The sequence below is a fragment of the Chrysemys picta genome, chromosome 10, assembly GCF_011386835.1.
Source record: "Chrysemys picta bellii isolate R12L10 chromosome 10, ASM1138683v2, whole genome shotgun sequence".
NCBI classification, from domain to species: domain Eukaryota; kingdom Metazoa; phylum Chordata; order Testudines; family Emydidae; genus Chrysemys; species Chrysemys picta.
In genome coordinates, this window is record NC_088800.1 from 68,931,340 (window position 1) to 68,949,907 (window position 18,568).

Here is an 18,568-nt window from a genome sequence, read left to right on the forward strand (position 1 = left end):
CAGTTGGACAAGGCCACATTCCTAGATCTGTGTGCTGAGCTTGCTCCAGCCCTCCAGTGCAGAGAGACCAAAATGAGAGCTGCACTGACAGTGGAGAAGTGAGTGGTGACGGTGCTCTGGCAACTTGCAATGCTGGATTGCTACCCGTCAGTGTGAAATGATTTTAGAGTTGGAAAATCCACTCAAGGGGGCCATTGTCATGCAAGTGTGCAGGGCCGTTAATTGTCTCCTGCCACACAGATCTGTGAGTCCCAGCAATATGCACACCATCGTTAATGGATTTGCAGCAATGAGGTTCCTGAAATGGGTTGGAGCAATGGACAGCATGCATATCCCTATTTTGGCACCAGGTACCTTGCTACAAAGTACATCAACAGAAAGGGATACTTTTCTATGGTTATGCAAGGATTGGTGGATCACCAGAAATAATTCACTGATATCAGTGTTGGCCGGTCAGGGAAGTTGCATGACGCTCGCATCTTTAAGAACACAGGACTATTCACAAGGCTGTAAGCAGGGACTTTCTTTCCCAGCTAGCAGATTAGCACTGGTGGTGTTGAAAAACCAATAATGATCTTGGGGGACCCGGCCTACCCCTTGTTCCCCTGGCTCATCTAGCCATATACCGGCCCCCTCGACAGTACCAAGGAAGAATTCTACTACCAGCTCAGCAGGTGCAGAATGACAGTTGAATGCACATTTTCTTGATAGAAGGGATGCTGGTGTTTACTCATAAGATTGGATCTCAGTGAAAAAATATCCCAATGGGTATAGCTGCCTGCTGTGTCCTGCATAACATCTGTAAAGCCAAGGGGGGAAAGTTGCTGCTGGGGTGGAGTGGCTGTCTGCTGAGTTTGAACAGCTAGACACAAGGGCTAGTAGGAGAGCTCAACGTGGAGCTATCTGGCTCAGGGAGGATTTGAAAGAGCAGTTTAACAATGAGTCAAAGTAACGCATTGTGTACTGTGCTCTCCCTGGCCTTGCTGTTTTGGGGCTAGTTAGAAATTGTGTGGTGCTTGGTGTATATCTATGAATCTACCACTGTCAATGCCCCTATTAATTTTGTGGTGCTTGCTGTACGTTTTTGATTATTACACTGTTCGTCACTTATCCTATGAGTTGTCACACTGTACAGTAACAATTGGATGTTTTCAGAACTGCTAGGCACCTTGCTGCACATGTCCTGAACTAATAAAAATGAATGATTTTCCAAATAATAGAATTTTATTCAGTAACAAAATCAGTGCAAAGAAAAATCTGCACAATTGAAAAGCAAATACATTTTAAAAAAATAAATTAATTGAACAGAACTTTACAAGGGGAAAGAATATTTTTATCCATTTTACCTACACATACAGCAACTGTGGCTTTCCCAGGTCAGAGTATGTGAAGCTGTGGTTGTCTTAATGTTGCCCAGGGTGGAGTGGTGGGGTAGGGATGGGGACCCTGATGCCAGGTGGAATGTTTGGAGGTGAGTAGGGAGGTGCTGTAATGGAGTTCTCCGTGGACTGCAAAGGGAGGTGAGCCTGGGATTGTTGAACCTGTAGGTCCACAAGAGTCCGCAGCATAGAGAAGCCCCATTATGTTCTGGTGCACTTCCCTCTCCTTTTCCTCGTGGGGCTCCTGGGCCTTTCTCCTGTCAACTCTTTCCTTCTCCAGGCTGTCTGCAATGTTCCCCCTCCACACCCTTTGCTTATGGGCTGGTGCAGCACTGGTTTGCAAGATCTCATTGAACATGTCATCCCGAGTCATCTTCTTTCTCCTCCTTCTCTGCCTCAGGTGTTCCGCGGATGTGGAGGGGGAACCCCTCAAGTCTGCAATGGCAGCAGCTACAGATAAAAGATGCAGAGGTACCATTGTCGATATAGTCACAACAGAACATGAAAGTTAAGATGCCAAGGTAAGATTCAGAACTCCCTTCCCTTGCTCCCCTAAAGTTTTAAACAAAACCTGCTTATTGACACTTCTGCTTCGGAGTGCTTGTGCATGGCTCCACTCACAGCACCAGACATGCTGAGTATGGCCAGCCAGGGTGAGGGAAATGAGGATTTGCTCACTTCCCTGAAACTATGAGTATAGGGCAATGGCACTGAATACTGGCACCATTTCCACAGGCGGTGGTGTTTTTAGCTGACATCTCACTCCTCGGGGTGACAAAAGCACAGTGGCTGCTGGTGTCCTGAAGCTGCACAGGCCCAGATGCTGCTAACTTGTGTACTGTAAGGGTTCCAGATGAAGTTATCGCTGACTGGAGTGGGAAAGTCTGTGGAGAAGAAATAAGGCTGCCATCCCTTCAGGAGAGGACTGCAGAGTACCTCCATGAAAGTTCCTCTGAGAAGAATTCAGTGGACACTCCTGTGCACATAAACAAACTGCTCCACATGCTCCCCTTCCATTGCCCAATTCTACAGGGGAATGAAAAGCAGGTAACAACACTACCTCTCTTTGTTGTACCATTACCTCTTCTGGCAGGAGTAAATTAATGAAAAGTCAGTAACTGTGTCCTGTTAAGTTGGGGGTGCCATCTGTACATCATTGTAATGGGAAATACAATTACACTCTTACCTGAGATACCTTCCCATGCATTGGGCTCACCCATGCTCAACTGCTGGGACTGACTGTACTATGGTGGAGTCTAATAGGACCCCCTAGTCGCATGTCCCCCATCCTCTGCCTCTTCCTCCTCCACCTACTCCTTATCCTTGCTGTTCCCGCCAGGGGCCTGTGACTTGGGCTCCTTGGAGGTATTCAGGGTGGTCTGCGGGGTGTTGGTGGTGCAATCTCTGCCAAGCATGGCATGCAGCTCTTTGTCAGTGGCAGGTCTGTGGCCTGGCACCAAATTAACTGTTCGCCTCTCCCCCGCCTTCTGGTATACCTGATCCAGTTCCTTTGCTTTCACATGGCACTGCTGCTGGTCCCTGTCATACCTCTTCTCCTGCATCTGCTGTGCAATCTGCTCATAGATGTTCATGTTTCTACTGCTGGTCTGTAGTTGTGCTTGCACAGCCTCTTCTCCCCACAAGCGAAGGAAATCCAATATCTCATGTCTACCCCAAACTGGAGCACGTGAGGAGCATGTAGCCGGCATGTCAGCTGGGCAGTTGCACATAACAAAGGACAGTAGCTGGGTGTCTTGCCAAGCTGGGCAATCAGGAAAAGACATTTAAAAAATATCCGTGACTTTAAGGGGGAGGAAGGGGCTGTCTTCCGGTCTCTGTGACCCCTGAGCAGTGGAGTTCACAATTGTGATCGGATCCTTTACTGTCAGGCATTGTGAGACAGCTACTGTAGGACTGCTAGGGTCCATATAAGTAACACAGTATCCATACTTGCGCTGCATTGATCTCAGTACGTTGACCCAAGCTCAATGTCATTTGGGGAGGCGGTTTTACTGTGTTGCTGTAACAGGACACTTATGTCGGTGGGAGACAAATTTAAGTGTAGACATATGCAAACTAAGTCAGCTTATATTGGCTTATGGTGGCTTATATTGACCTAACTTTGTAGCGTAGACCAAGCCTGAATTCTCTCTTTGTTGAAAATATTGATTGGTATTAATAATTTTAAACCATGTAAAAATAGACCTAAATACAATGGTGATGGGCACCACACACGAAATAATGAGACTATGGGGAGTCAGAGGAAGAAAATATATAAGCTAGGGACAATGCTTATTTAGGCCACTTGTCACTTTGAATTGTGAGCTCTCTGTGGATAATGGGGTCACAAAGTAATGCTTAGCTGGACCTTTTCATAAACTGAACTAGGATGAAGTTATGAGTCAAGTACATGCCCAGGGTCCATGCTGGGCATGTACTACCAATATTGCTACGTGTGCTGCCTGGATTCAAGCTGGTTTAGATAGCCTAACTATTCACAGCTTTTGCTGTGAAGACATACTGTCAGTTAGAAGGGCACAGAGAGGCATTTAGAGGAAGAGGTGTGGTAGTTATTGGGCATGCTCAGTAGCTCTCTCTGAAACAATGCAGAAGGCTTTCATTCAGGGCAAGCAGTCGCACAGGTATACATATTCACCATCTGAGAGCTGAGCCAATCAGAGCTCAGTGGGGAAAAGATTGAGGGGACGTGGTGACACTCTTGGGGACTCAGTAGCTGAACAATGCAGGACTATGATGCATCTCCTGTGTTATAGACCCTGTGCCATTTTGGATCCAAATTCCCTATCTTGCTGGAAGCCAAGGAGACAGCAACTATTGACTTCAGGAGTAGAATTGCTACTGGCTATGAGATTGTTCAGACTACTTTGCTGAGGAGATTAAGGAGTTTGGAGCTGCCAGTCTCTTCTGGCTCTGAGGAGCCTAGGTGATACATATGCACTTCTGATGCCACACTGCAGAGACTGAAAAGTCATGTCTGTGAAAAGATTGGAGGGGAGTGTGCATGTGTAGGTGCTAAGGTATTCCTTGCACTGAAACTTATATAACAGCAACCAATTGGTGAAATCTGTTTGGGAAAACCCAGTAGAGATACAACAAAATAGCTCTTTAGGAAAAGTTTTCATAGGTATTCCTAATGCTGGTAGCAAATGTCTTTCTATATTAAATGTTATAGTATGAAATTGTATTGCACTCTCTCTGCAGTTTTATTATTTGTTAAAGTCCTGAAAAGACTGAGCTCTTCCCTGTGCTTCTGCAGAGAAGTTGACTGAGGTACAGGAAGAAGGGGAATGTATTGCCATTACACATAATACTGCTCCTCCTAACCAGTTATATCTGCTCAGTCAAGCAGGAAAATTGGTGAAGCGTTATAGGACTGATTTGGCTGAGAGACGCTTTTTAGGGGCAAGATCATTGTCATTTTGGATTACTGTGTCTGAAATCATCTAGGGAAACTGAAAGCTTTGATGACACTAAAATGACATGATCATAGGTTTATCGCTTTTATTTCTTTTTTTGGAGGTTTTACACAAAAGATCAGACAGAAAAATAATGCATAATTAGTGTCTATAATTCAGATTTTCAGTGCACTGCTTTAAAATGAGTAGCAAAAGCCTGCCACATCCCTGTTTCTTGTTCAATACAGAGCTAACAGAGTTGAGAGACAAACAAGATTTCTTGTTATCTAAATATTTTCTGGGTGCATACTGAAGTGCCAATGTAATAATGAAATAATTAGCGAAAGAACAAGTTCCCAGGCTGCATTCCAAAAAAGGATGGAAACAAACGATTGCCAAACACTACTTCAAACCATTTTAATTCTGTTGCACTCAAGGAAGAGCCAGATTAAGAAAAAGGTCAAGAGAAAAAAAAGAAAAGACAGTTAAGAGTTTAGCAGCAGACTCAGACTAACTCTGAGATCCATGATTGATGAAGCTAGCTTAATTTACTCTTTCCACAGTATATAGATAGTGACAGATCATCTGTCCAAGGATAGATATGCGCACAAGAAGGGGACAGGAAAAATGTAACAAGCCTGAAACAAGTCTTGGCGCTTCAGGCCTCATCTAATGTGGTACTCAAACAGGGCTGGTATAAGCAGGGATTCTGTACCAGCATCCTGTACCCAACTCTAATGGCACTCGGATAAAGCAGCCGCAATACAGCTCCTTTCCTCAGCAAAGTAGCTACAACTTTCAGCTTACTCCCAACCAGCAGCTTCTTCCCGTACTCTGGCTGATCCCCTGCCCACAAGATGTCAGCAAGTGGCTGAGCTGGGGATGGCAGGCACAGATAGTTGTAAGCTGTCTCCCCTAGCCCACCACACACACTACAGCGCGGGGTGAAAAGGTGGCTGTTTGGTTTTCTTCCTGCTCCAACAGGTCAGAAAAGAGGTCCCCAGTTAGGTTCCTTGCTGCTGCAGCAAGGAAGACGAGGAGGAGTTAAAGTGACGGTAGCAAAGGCACTAAAGCAGGGAAGAGAATATGTGACTGGTCAGTTGCCCGGTTCTGCAGGAAGAAGAATTGGGAAAAGAGAGGCAGCAAATCTGAGGAGGAAAAGGCAGGGAGGAAAAATGGGAGAAAGGGAAGAAAATAGCCCAGAGACAAAAGGTAGGCCTTTCCCTGGTGAGAATGAATTGAATATTCACAGCATCCAAAGAAAAAGTTAATCTTGAGGGAGTTCAAAGACCAGAATGCTATGGACCACTACAGTCAACCAGTGTGACTACACACAGCTAACCAAAACAGTCCTCACCTGGAAGGAGACTTGAGTCAGTGTGAACATACTCACACAACAATTTTCTATCTGGCAAAGCGGACACACACTTTAGTATCCTTTCAGGATCCCTTCCAGTTCTATGAGATAGGTATATCTCCATATATTAAGTGTCACATGGATCTCTGGGAGTAACATGAATCATACACCTTAAAGAAAGACTGGGATTTTTAGAGGGGCTGAAGGGAGTTGGATGATCAACTCTAATTGAAATTCAATGGAAGTTGGGCACCTAACTTCTTTAGACTCCTTTGGAAATCTCAAACTCCACTATGTGACTTTCCTCTAAATGTCTTCATTTTACTGATACTAGCATTGTCAGAAGAATGAAAGATGGAAAATTCACCCATTGCATCTTGGCACCAGCTGAACCCACAAAGGGGCATAACAGTTTTAGTCTTTTTATTCACCTAGAGGGCTGACTGCTGCCAGCTTTAATCATGCAGAACTCTTATTATAGTCAGTGCTTTCTGCAAGGGGTCCATGTGCAAAAGTCTTGCAGGATATGATCCTTAAGACCCATGAAATTCTTGAGAGAACTGCAAGAGAGAGAGATTTGACCTCTGTACAGATGAAAGCAGAAAATGCTCACTTATTCTGAAAGGGCTGGTAAAGCAACACATGGAAATGGTGTTCTCTAAAGGACCAAATCCTTTTCTCGATGAAGTCAATAAGAGCTTTGACATTTACTTCACTAGGACAAAGATTTAGACCCAATTTGAACACTGGGGGGTTGTAGTGTAAAATATTGCTTCTTGGTAAGGGCCTATGGATGACCGTGAAAACCAACCTTCCAAGTTATCCTATGATCATTCTTTACAAAAATCTGCCAAATTCTAAAAACGCTACTATGATTGTAAAGAGTCCTAATCTGGTGTAAACTTGGTCACTGATTAGATAATGGCCTAAGGATTTTTCCGTTGCTTTGTCACTCAAAGATTAAGAAAAAGTTCACGTCTCCCGAATCCTTACTGTGCCTAAAAACAAGTGTTGACAGAAGTCACAAGCGTCTTACATGCAGCACAGAATGATACACAGAGAAAGAGGTCGATCCTACTGAACTATGTTCTCCTGTCTCTTCCGATACTTTTCATATGTGAGCTGATTGTTGCTATTGATTCTGGAAGAGTTTGGGCATGAAGTTAATGACTACTTTGAGTTGTTACACAAGAGAGCCAAACTCCACTCTGCAGGAGCATAGCCCTGAAAAGAACCCAGAAGCTTCAGTCAGTGCAGAATGCATTGAATTCAATGGGAGGTGCATGTATGTATCCAAGAGTAGGATTTGGTCTACAGTCAGGAGCACTTGTGTAAGGCTGCTCATGTTAAGCTTTCTCACTGCACCCTTTATGTGTCAAACTTCTAGGAAGGTAGATTATGGATAAATAGGACTCAAATTAACCTACATTTCTCCCTCCTCAAAAGACATTTATTAATCCCCCCTCGCCCCCAGGTCCTCCAGGTGGTTTCTTTTCTTCCTCCCATTCATGAGCCCTTGATCTCCCACTTGTGTAAGGCAACCCAGTCCACCCAAGCAGGCAGCCAATAGTCAGCCGTCAGCTGTGTGCTGCCACTTGATTCTCCCACTGCTCGTTTCAAGCACCCTATGACCCCCAGGCTTGGCCCCATAGATCCTGCTTTAATCCATCCCTGCAATTGGGTGCTAAAACAAATCAAACTTTTATATTTGAACATTGGTCTTGCCACAACACTACATGTACAATTATACATAGTGATGTGCTGCAGGGCTCTTTTAGAAATCCCCACATCAAACAGAAGGAGAGCTGGGGCAGTTGCCCAGGTTGAGATGGAATCTCCCTATTCTGACTGCTGCTCAATCAGCCCTGCTAGAGATGACATCTCTGTAGCTCACAAAACCTTTTTGAAGTGTGATTTTTTTTTTTGCCTTCAGAATGCACCAATCAGCAGTGTAAAGGGGTGAAGAATATATATTTGTACACAAACACACATGCACATGCACCCCTACGTTCTCAGGAAAGGATATTCTTCTTTCTTTCTTCCCAACCCCAGATCGTTTCTAGATGGTCTTTATTGCACCTCATTTCAAAGGACAGAATTTGACCGCTGTGCTTTACAATAAATATACACAGTGCATATTGTTCTTGGAGAAAAGTATAAACATTTCCAGGAAGTGCAATTAATTAAAACGTTGTCGATCAAGTGGTGTTGCCTCCCTGGTCCTAGCTAAGAGAGACTTTTTTGTTTAAATGGGAAAGCAATTACTCCTCACCCCTCTTTTCTACAGCACATGTCTCCCAGTATAAAAGGCTTATCACAGGCTTAGGGGAAATATTTGTTAGAATAGTGGCTGCCCATCACCACTTGCACAATATGACTTCCACAAACAAGTCCTGTCCTCATAAGGAGTATCAGAGCAGAGAACACAGCAAGTAACCAGCTGTTTGGCCCAAATTCATAATTTTTTGTGCTACGATAACTCCTTAGAAAGATCTTTATCTCTTTTTTTTTTTGCTGAGCAGGGAGCTAGGGGAGTGGGGAAGTATTTCCACCCCCTAACCACCAAACAGATCTCAACATAAAGAATATTCTTAAAAGGAATTCCATGGCTCTGGAGCTGCACTTAACAGCCCATGCCTCACATCAATTAAAGCACTGGCACAGGCATAATAGTTTGTTATTTTCTGACTGGAGGAGGTTTAGGTGGCTATTATCGCACTCAGAATGCAGGTGACACTGATGTCAGTAAAATCAAACATGAGGTGCCATGCTGCTTTGTTGTCAACCCCCCAATATGTGAAATTCACTAGCCTCGATATATCCAATTTTTTGAAGCAATCAACAGTAGTATACTAGGAGTGTGGGACTGGGAACCAGGAACTCCCGAGTTCTAATATTGGCTCTCAGACTTCTCCTATGAGACACAATCTCTGAATGTCCATTTCCCACCTAAACAACGAGGATATTAATATGTATGTCAATTAGTTAACATTGTTCAACACTTGAAGATAGAAAGTGTTAATTTATTAATAGCTTTAACTTCTCTTGAGCTGGTTTTAAGCATTAGTATTTTAACTGTTTCATATGGCTCTCTCTTCTAAACTCTCCATTTAAGGAAATTGTCAGTACTGAAAAACTTAGGTATACTATTTTTATTTTAATTACTTTGATTGCTTGGCAGACTTTCCAGTCTCTCATAATTCAAGTTATTACATAACTCTGATTGTGTAACTGACAGCTAGTTAAAGATTTCAAAGAAATCAGAATGATTGCTTTATCTCAGGTTATTACAACATTAAGAACCGTAGAAAAAAAGTTAATAGACCAGTTTCCTGCCCAATTTAACTCCACTGTCCGCAGAAGTGAATTTGCCTCAACGTACTCTGGAATATGGATGTTTGTTCACTAGAATATAAGCAGCATGTACTGAGCCATCTTTTAATTACAGCAGTGAATGACAAGGTCTAGAGAAGCTTTCCCTCATTCCTTATAATATGAACAGGTTTAAAAGAAAAGCCAACAGATACACAACTAATAAGTCATAGTAATTTGTAAAGAGCTCTGGATCCACTGCATACATCCATGCATGATGCTACCATATATGGTCATGTTCTTCTCAATACTAACTGTTCCACAAAAATGTAATGATAACAAATTCAAAACAAATACCTTTTAGGGAATAACATGTCCATTGCAAATGTGATAATAAAAATCATTGTTTACATCCAAGTGAATACAGCCAGAGCAGCAACATGCACTAAATTAAAACTACCACTCAATCAAGCTTTTAGCTTTCCAGTAGTTAATATTCCAGTAGTTCATACTTTTGGTTTCAGTGGTTGAGGTTTAAAAGTGATGTTGACTATTAGTAGTTCAGAATATCAACCCTTTACAAAGGGTCTCTTAGGAGCTGATAGCTAATGGAAACTTTTGAATAAGATACAATTTGATTTATTTTATCATAAAAATTATGAACATTTTTTTGCAATAAAAATATCTTACAAAATATCTGACAATGAAATAACAAATCAGGTTTACTGACTTTTCTATCCCAGGTTGGAAGGGTCATATTTTGATTAATTAAAAAAAAAAATGCTAATATAAAAGGTCAGTGAGATTTTTTTCTTCTGGGATACTAGTGATGCTTTATATACTGCCATCTACTGACCTTTTTCTTTATTCACATCACTTTTATTACAAACTTGAGTTTATTGCTTAGTTTCTTCCTCTCAAGGAAAAAAAAATCTTCAGATCTATGCATATAAACTATATTAACACGTGCCCCTCACTAACAGTGAAGAAATCTGATTTAGCAGTGCAATCTCTTTATTCCGAACAAGAAAATCTGTTATTATTTATGTAATAATAAAGGTGATGCTTTTCTTTTGTATTTTGAAAGGATTTTTTTGCTGTGCATTTAAACAAAAAATTAGCAAAGCTAATTATATTTTAATCAAATACATTTATATTGTAATCAATTAAATATTAAAACTAAGTTATTTTATATATTAGTATTGAAAACATATAAAGAAAACCTGCTGCTAAACTACCACTGCTTTTACTAGAGCATCTTTACTGGATACACATATAAAGCTAATTAGCTTGTGCCTGTCATTGTCTGGAAAAGGTGCTATAGAATTGCAAAGCATTATTATATTACACACAACACCTACTGGGTATTTGTTTCTCTACATCTCTATATAAACAGATGCAGCTATGGCAGTGATATAAAACAAATTATGAATTTCTCACACCACTTGGAGATTTTGAGTTTACCAGGATCTTTCAGTGAATTTTAAACTGAATGCTCTGTTTGCAATATGCAAATCAGGTGTAAGCCAAACAAGCATGTTTTGTAGGTCTGTCACAATACAGTTTAAGTAAAGCAGCAATTGGGTGACCAGATGTCCTGTTTTTAAAGGGACAGTCCTGTTTTTAGGGATTTTTTCTTATATAAGCGCCTATTACCCCCTACCTCCTGTCCTGTTTTTTCATAGTTGCTATCTGGTAACCCTAAGCAGCAAGTGTTTGTAACCTGAAAGTAATTCACAAATAAATTGCTTTTGCAAAGGTACACGATAACTTAGATTGCTAAAGTAACTATGTTAGAAACATCTGTTCACTCCTAGTCCCCTCCCCAGGCAGGAGAGTCCTCAGTCACAGTAGTACTTACAGATATCCAAGTAGGGAAGCAGAGTGTGAATTGGAGAGTCTGGAACCTGTACAGCTAACAGCTGGAACAGTCCAAATCCTCTCTGCCTTTGCAGCCTCCCTATATAGAGGAGGAGAATCTGGTCAATGGGGAGGGGCCCTAGAAACCACCTCCTGCTGGAAAATCCTCCGTACCTGGGCTAAAAATGAGAGATCATCAGTCAAGAACCTCGTTCCTAGAGGGGCCCAGTTCAGGGCTGGTGACTTCCCCCAAACCTTTCCCTTAGTATTAACAAACACAAAAATCCAAACAGAATTATGACCTGGGTGTCGCCCCTTATTTTCTGACATCCAATTGTACCTTGTGCAATAGTACTAGGAGGTGCCTGAAATTAACAGGGTTGTTTCTTTTTGCCACTTCCCAGAATGGAACTGATGTGTTGGACCAAACAAATGAGACACTTTAACCCGTTCCTGCCTTACATAAACTATCTCCTCATGTATGCCTTCCAGCTGGGGGTCCAGCAAGAGGGGAAAGCCAGATCAGGGGTAACTGTAGTTGAGATCCCATTACAAAAGCCAATCAGACTATCAGCCTGTTGATGTGGAGCTAAGATGGATTCGGTATGAGTTGTTTGGGAGTGGGAGGTTATTTCCAACACAGCGGCGGTGTGGGGGTGGAGGTCTTTCTCTGTCTCCTTGTGTTTATGTAACATTTAGAGCTTGGGGCTGTTTTAAGCCTTGTCTGTCTCTGGGGAATAAGAAGGTTATTTTTCCCAGCTCCCCACCAAGTTTGCAGAAGTTGGTCTTGCTTTTTGCAGCTCAGCCCAGCCCCTGAGAAAGTGTTGTAAATAACTTATCTATATAAAAATACTTCCCTCTGTCCATAAAAGGAAAAAGAGGACTGTTAAATGGCTGTGGGCAATGGTCCCTAGGATGTAGTGGAAAGAACAGGAGGCAGGCACCAGCTGCTGGGGGAGTGGAGGAAAAGGTGCTTGGAGCCAGCCTTGGAAGTGAATCTGGTCCTTGTCAACTCCTCTGAAACCTTCAGTCCTCAGTTGCACCCCTCCACCCCAGTAGCAAACAGTTTTGTTCAGCAAGACCGGTGCATGGGAGACATCCCAAAAAGGGAAAGCTAGGATCCTCCAGGAATTCCCATCAGCATACCGGATATGAAATACTGAAGCTATTCGCATGCTGCAGCAGACTAAATATGGTGCATATATCTACCCAGAGATCCAGAGCACAGTGCTGGCTGAAATGGCGTTTATTGACTTCAAATAGTCCTCTCCGTCCCCTGAAATAACCCCCTCTCCCTCGGGAATGACAGATGAGTCCCAGCCCAATCTGGGCCTTCCAGGAAAATCCTCCATGAAAGGAGGCACGGCTGTTCACCTTTCAAATCATTAGGACTGAAAACCAATGTTTCCTAGTATGATGAATAAAGATTCATAGATTCAAAGGCCAGAAGGGACCATTGTGATCATCTAGTCTGACCTCCTGTATAACACAGGCCATAGAACTCCCCCTTGAATAATTCCTTTTGAACTAGAGCATACCTTTAAAATAAATAATCAAATTTTGATTTAAATATTGCCAGTCATGGAGAATCCACCACAACCCTTGGTAAATTGTTCCAGTGGTTAATTACCCTCACTATTAAAAGTGTACACCTTATTTGCAGTCTCAATATGTCTAGCTTGAACCTATAGCCGTTGGATTGTGTTATACCTATCTTTGCTAGACTGAAGAGCCCATTAACAAATAGTTGTTCCCCATGTAGGTACTTACAGACTGTGATCAGTCCCCTTAACTTTCTCTTTGTTAAGCTAAATAGATTGAGCACCTTGAATCGATCCCTATAAGACATGTTTCCTAACCCTTTAATCATTTCTGTGAATCTTTTATGAACCCTCTCCAATTTTTCAACATCCTTCTTAAATTGTGAACACCAGAACTGGACACATTATTCCAGCAGTGTTTGGCTCCTGTGCCAAACACAGAGGTAAAATAATCTCTTTACGTCTATTTGAGATTCTTCTGTTTATGCATCCAAATTTTACACTAGCCCTTTTGGGCTACTGCAGGGGTCGGCAATGTTTGGCACGCAGCTCGCCAGGGTAAGCAGCCTGGCGGGCCGGGCCAGTTTATTTACCTGCTGACGCGGCAGGTTCGGACGATCACGGCCCCCACTGGCCGTGGTTCGCCGTCCCGGGCCAATGGGGGCGGCGAGAAGCCGCGGCCAGCACATCGCTCGCCCGCGCTGCTTCCCGCCGCCCCCATTGGCCTGGAACGGCGAACCACGGCCAGTGGGGGCCGCGATCGGCCGAACCTGCCACGTCAGCAGGTAAATAAACTGGCGAGCCGTGTGCCAAACGTTGCTGACCCCTGGGCTACTGTGTTGCTCTGGTAACTCATGTTCAACTGATTATCCACCAGCATCCCCCAAATTTCTTTCAGTCACTTCTTCCCAGGATAAAGTCCCCCCATCTTGTAAATATGGCCTCCATTCTTTGTTCCTAGATGTATACATTTATGCTGAGCTGTATTAAAAAGCATAGTTTCCTTGTCAGTTTCAGTATTTACCATTGCCCCAATTTTTGTTTCATCTGTAGACTTCTCCAGTGATGATTTTATGTTCTCTTCCAGGTCATTGATAAAAATGTTAACCAGCATAGAGCCAAGAACCAGTCCCTGTGGAGTCCAGTAGAAACACACGCGCTCAATGATAATTCTGCATGTCCAATTATATTTTGTGTCCTATCCGTTAGCCAGTTTTTAATCCATTCAGTGTGTGCTATGTTGATTTTGTATAATTTTAGTTTTTTAATACAACTATTGTGTGGTACAAGAGACTCGGATTGTTGCTTTGCACCGGACCTGCTGCTGGATTCTTAGCAGAGTTGGACAAATAATTGGGGGAGGGGAGGGGGAAGGAGTTATATGTGAATAACTTATTTGAAAAAAATCACAAAATTCATGCACGTCAGCAAATTATTTGACCAACTCTAGTCAGCTGGGAAAATTTGAACTTTCCTGCTGTTTGCATCCTTTAGCTGCAGATGTAGGTCCAGCTTCTACTCTGCCTTGCATCTTGCGTGGTCATTTCCACCTGGGAAAAGTAAGAGCACAACCCTACCAAAGTCAGAAAGGTAGCAATGTACAGCACTTTACACAGGTGTAAATGACTATGGCAAATCCAGGCAGAGGAAAATCGATCCAAAAATTAAGGAAGGCTAGGCCCTCCCTGATAGGAAGTTGTCTGCTTAGTAACTCACCTCTGTCTTGCAGCTGCTCTGCTACTTCTTAGCTTTTAAACAGGGAGGTAAAGAAAACCATGGGGCCCTCTGAAAAGTGTCACTGGATTATATAGCATTCATCAAAATGATCTTAAAATGTTCCCTACAAACGTATAGAGCTGTGTCTCAACTATATCTGAATGTTAATAGCAACTTAAAAAGGAGTGGAAATTGTCCCTCCAATTTGGTGAACTGCTGCATGCACACACGCAGGCTGCATGTTTAACAGAGTAAATGGTGGTGAGTGATGTATGATGTGATATTAAACTGAACTGGAAAGTTTAAAAAAGCTAGATGGGGGTATATATCAGAGTTACAATTGGAAGCCATGTGTGATAGGAATTGCCACAGAGGCCGAGTTGCAAGCAAGCCATATGTAAGATAAAATCTAAATAAGAAAATGTTACTCGAATAGAATATGATCAGAGGCTAACTATCACCTTTGTCCTGAATACTGGGGCATTTATGAAACATAAATGTTGAGGCAAAATTAAACTTCTACTTTTAAAGCAAGGGATGGTGATATCCAACTTGTCCTTTTACAATGTCTTTGTGGTTTAAAAAGATTTTGTCACCCCAGAGACCTCAAATGTTGGGTTTGCAAAAATATTTCCATGTCAATTTTCTAGAAAAAGTATAGCTCATTGAGGAGATTGGATTTAAATGTCTCACTGCTGAGTTTGACGGCCAAATATTGTGCTTCTGCCTGAGGGGGGGAAAGTTGGAAATGATTAGGTTCTAGGAATAAAAATGAAACTGACTTTTTTTAGTGCATGGAGAGTTGGGGGTTTTGTTAGGAATCTGTACCTTAAGGTTTGAATTTTTAAGTACTTAATAAGAAAGTTTAAGTTACCTAAGAAAGTTTCTTTTATGGAAAACTATGAAATATACACTATACTGTGGAGGGAGTTGAATCTTCCCTTCCCCACACACACATCAGAATGGGGAGATCCCTTATGCACAGCATCTCTCCATGCCTGGATCTTGGTGGATGATCCATCTTTCATTATTATCAACTATCATGGTAAAATGTAGGTAGTAAGAGTTGTGGCTGGGCTGGTAAATGTTCATGTCAATGTTCCAAGGCTGTGTGATACAAATATCACTGTGTTTGTGTTTTAGCTTTGGTTGCTACAATAATAAACGCTTCATGTTCCAAAAAAAATCAAGTTCAATAAATGTAAAAAGATTAAAGTGCATACAAATTAAGTATCAGAAGGGTAGCTGTGTTAGTCTGTATCCACAAAAACAACGAGGAGGCCAGTGGCACCTTAAAGACTAACAGATTTATTTGGGCATGAGCTTTCGTGGGTAAAAAACCCCACTTCTTCAGATGCATTGAGTGAAAATTACAGATATTTATGACTGTATCTGTAATTTTCACTCCATGCATCTGAAGAAGTGGGGTCATTTACCCACAAAAGCTTATGCACAAATAAATACAAATTAAGGGTTGGATTCAAAGCAAATGCTGTGGCAGCTATCGCACCCCCAGATCAGTATGGAACCTCAACATGTTATTGAAGTTGGCTCCATATTACTAAACTTTTGTAAGAAAATAGCCCATCAATTTCCTTTGGTTCTAAAGTGGATTTCTGGCTTGAATCCAGATTTAAATCCCCATTCCACAATTCAGTGGAGTACATATGACTAATGTAGATCCCAGTAGCCTTTCCTTTCATGCATAGAGTATCATACTCCTACACAATTGTCTTTTTGGTGAGGAACAGGCAAGTACCAGCTTCATTATCGCCTCCATCCACGGGAGCAACATCCATCTCCAATAAATTTAGACTTATAAAAGTAAGTATGAACTCCCATTGGAGCCCCTAGGCAGCCAGGGGCAACTTCTGTAGAACTTGTGCTGGGGGAGATGAAAGGCTTCAGAGAAAAGTGCTTTTGTTGCATGGGAATTCTCCTTTTTGTATATCTTATATAAATCATTGGGTAGTGGAACGTCTTTCCTGCAGAGGACCTTAACTCCTCACTCCTGACAGGAAGACATGATTGGAATTCTGAGATGCTTGTGGACTAAACTGAGCCTTCTGTGTGTACACAAGGGAGTAGAATTTGGTCCTCTGGAGTTCAAACTCAGGCTTTTTAAGTTCAAGGAGCATGTGATAGGGTGTCCACACCACACAGCAGTGAAAGGGGTTAATGGAGGCCAGATGGGCCAATTAACCTGGTAGACTGAAGGGAAAGTCTTAATTAAGTAAACAGGCTCACCTGGATAAAGCCAGGAAACTGAGGGAGGGGCTGGAGAAAGTATTCTGTACTCACTCCCGCATGGAGTGAGTTGGGAAGTTGGCAAGCTGGGGGACGGATAGGTAGGAAACAGCAACAAGGGATAGGACAGTACAGAACAGAGATTTTGGCTACTTGTTATAAGGTGCCTGGGCTGGAACCCAGGATGGGCCTGGGTTCCCTTGCCAGCCACCCGGAAGTGGCAAGAGCATTGGAGATGCCACCGAGTCTAAAAGGACTTTGAATTCCTTGGAAGGGGAGGATTTTTGTGATGTGGCTGGAGGGCCAAGCTATGAAGAGGAGACTACAATTTCTGTAGTGAGAGGGGCTGCATGGCAAGACAGGATGGGGGAAGACAACATTGGAGAAAGTGCAAGCCTGGCAGAGCTAATTCCCAGAATGGCCAACAGGAGGTGCCTCTGTGGTGAGTGGATCTTGTGAGGGTAATATAATTAATATCTGTTATAAAATCAGAGCCATAGGGTATCTATTTTATTGACAATCCTCTCCTCTTTAAACCTGTAATTATCCTTCATGGCTGTGGTTTCACATTACAGGTATATCCTAGTAAGTTATTTTGAGTTCTGAAGGAACTCAAATATGAAATTGCAGAACTACTAACTGTAGTATGTAACCTATCACTTAAATCAAACTCTGTACCAGCTGACTGGAGGATAGCTAATGTGATGTTTTGTTTTTTTGTTTTTAAAAGGCTCCAGAGGCAATTCTTCAATTACAGGCCAGTAGGCCTAACTTCAGTACCAGGCAAATTGGTTGAAACTATAGTAAAGAACAAAATTATCAGAAGCATAGCTGTACATGATTTGTTGGGGAAGAGTCAACATGGCTTTTGTAAATGGAAATCATGTCTCACCAATCTATTAGAATTCCTAAAGGGGGGGGGTCAACATATGTGAACAAGGGTGAGCCAGTGCATATAGTGTACTGGACTTTCAGAAAGTCTATGACAAGGTCCCTCACCAAAGGTTCTTAACCAAAGCAAGCAGTCCTGGGATAAGAGAGAAGGTCCTCTCATGGATCAGTAAATGGTTAAAAGACAGGAAACAAAGGCTAGAAAGAAATCCTCCATTTTTAGAATGGAGAGAGGTAAATAGGGGTGTCCCCCAAGAATGTGTACTGGGACCAATGCTATTCAACACATTCATAAATGATCTAGAAAAAAAGAGTAAACAGTGAGGTGGCAAAGACTGCAGATGATACAAAATTACTCAAGGCAGTTAAGTCCAAAGTAGACTATGAAGAGTTACAAAGGGATCTCATGAAACAAAATGGTAGATGAAATTTAATGTTGATAACTGCCAAGTAATACACATTGGAAATAATCCCATGTATACACACACAATGATGGGATCTAAATTAGCTGATACCACTCAAGAAAGATCTTGGAATCACTGTGGATAGTTCTCTTAAACATCTGCTGACTGTGTAACAGCAGTCAACAAAGCTAACAATGTTAGGAACCATTAAGAAAGGGCTAGATAATAAGACAGTAAATATCATAATGCCACTACAAAAATCCATGGTATGCCCACACCTTAAATACTGTGTGCAGTTCAAGTAGCACCATCTCAAAAAAGATATATTAGAATTGGAAAAGGTAGAGAGAAGAGCAACAAAAATGATTACGGGTATGGAACAGCTTCCCATATGAGGAGAAACAAAAAAGGCTGGGACTGTTCACTTTGGACAAAAGATGACCAA

At 42.1% G+C, this 18,568-nt stretch overlaps 2 protein-coding genes across 4 annotated transcripts in view; both read right to left on the reverse strand.

Annotated features, from left to right (window-relative positions):
• MYH11 (myosin heavy chain 11) overlaps positions 1 to 11,620 on the reverse strand; it is a 101,795-nt gene extending 90,175 nt beyond the window's left edge. For 2 of the 3 annotated variants that reach the window (XM_005307564.3, XM_005307566.3), the window contains exon 1: positions 11,326 to 11,594. The gene's annotated coding sequence lies outside the window, so the exon portion shown is untranslated. Of the gene's footprint in view, positions 1 to 11,325 lie in introns of all 3 variants that reach the window. The other variant, XM_005307565.3, reaches the window with a different exon arrangement.
• Positions 1 to 18,568, reverse strand: part of LOC135973815 (uncharacterized) — a 1,510,190-nt gene that overhangs the window by 991,647 nt on the left and 499,975 nt on the right. The gene's annotated exons all lie outside the window — the stretch shown is intronic.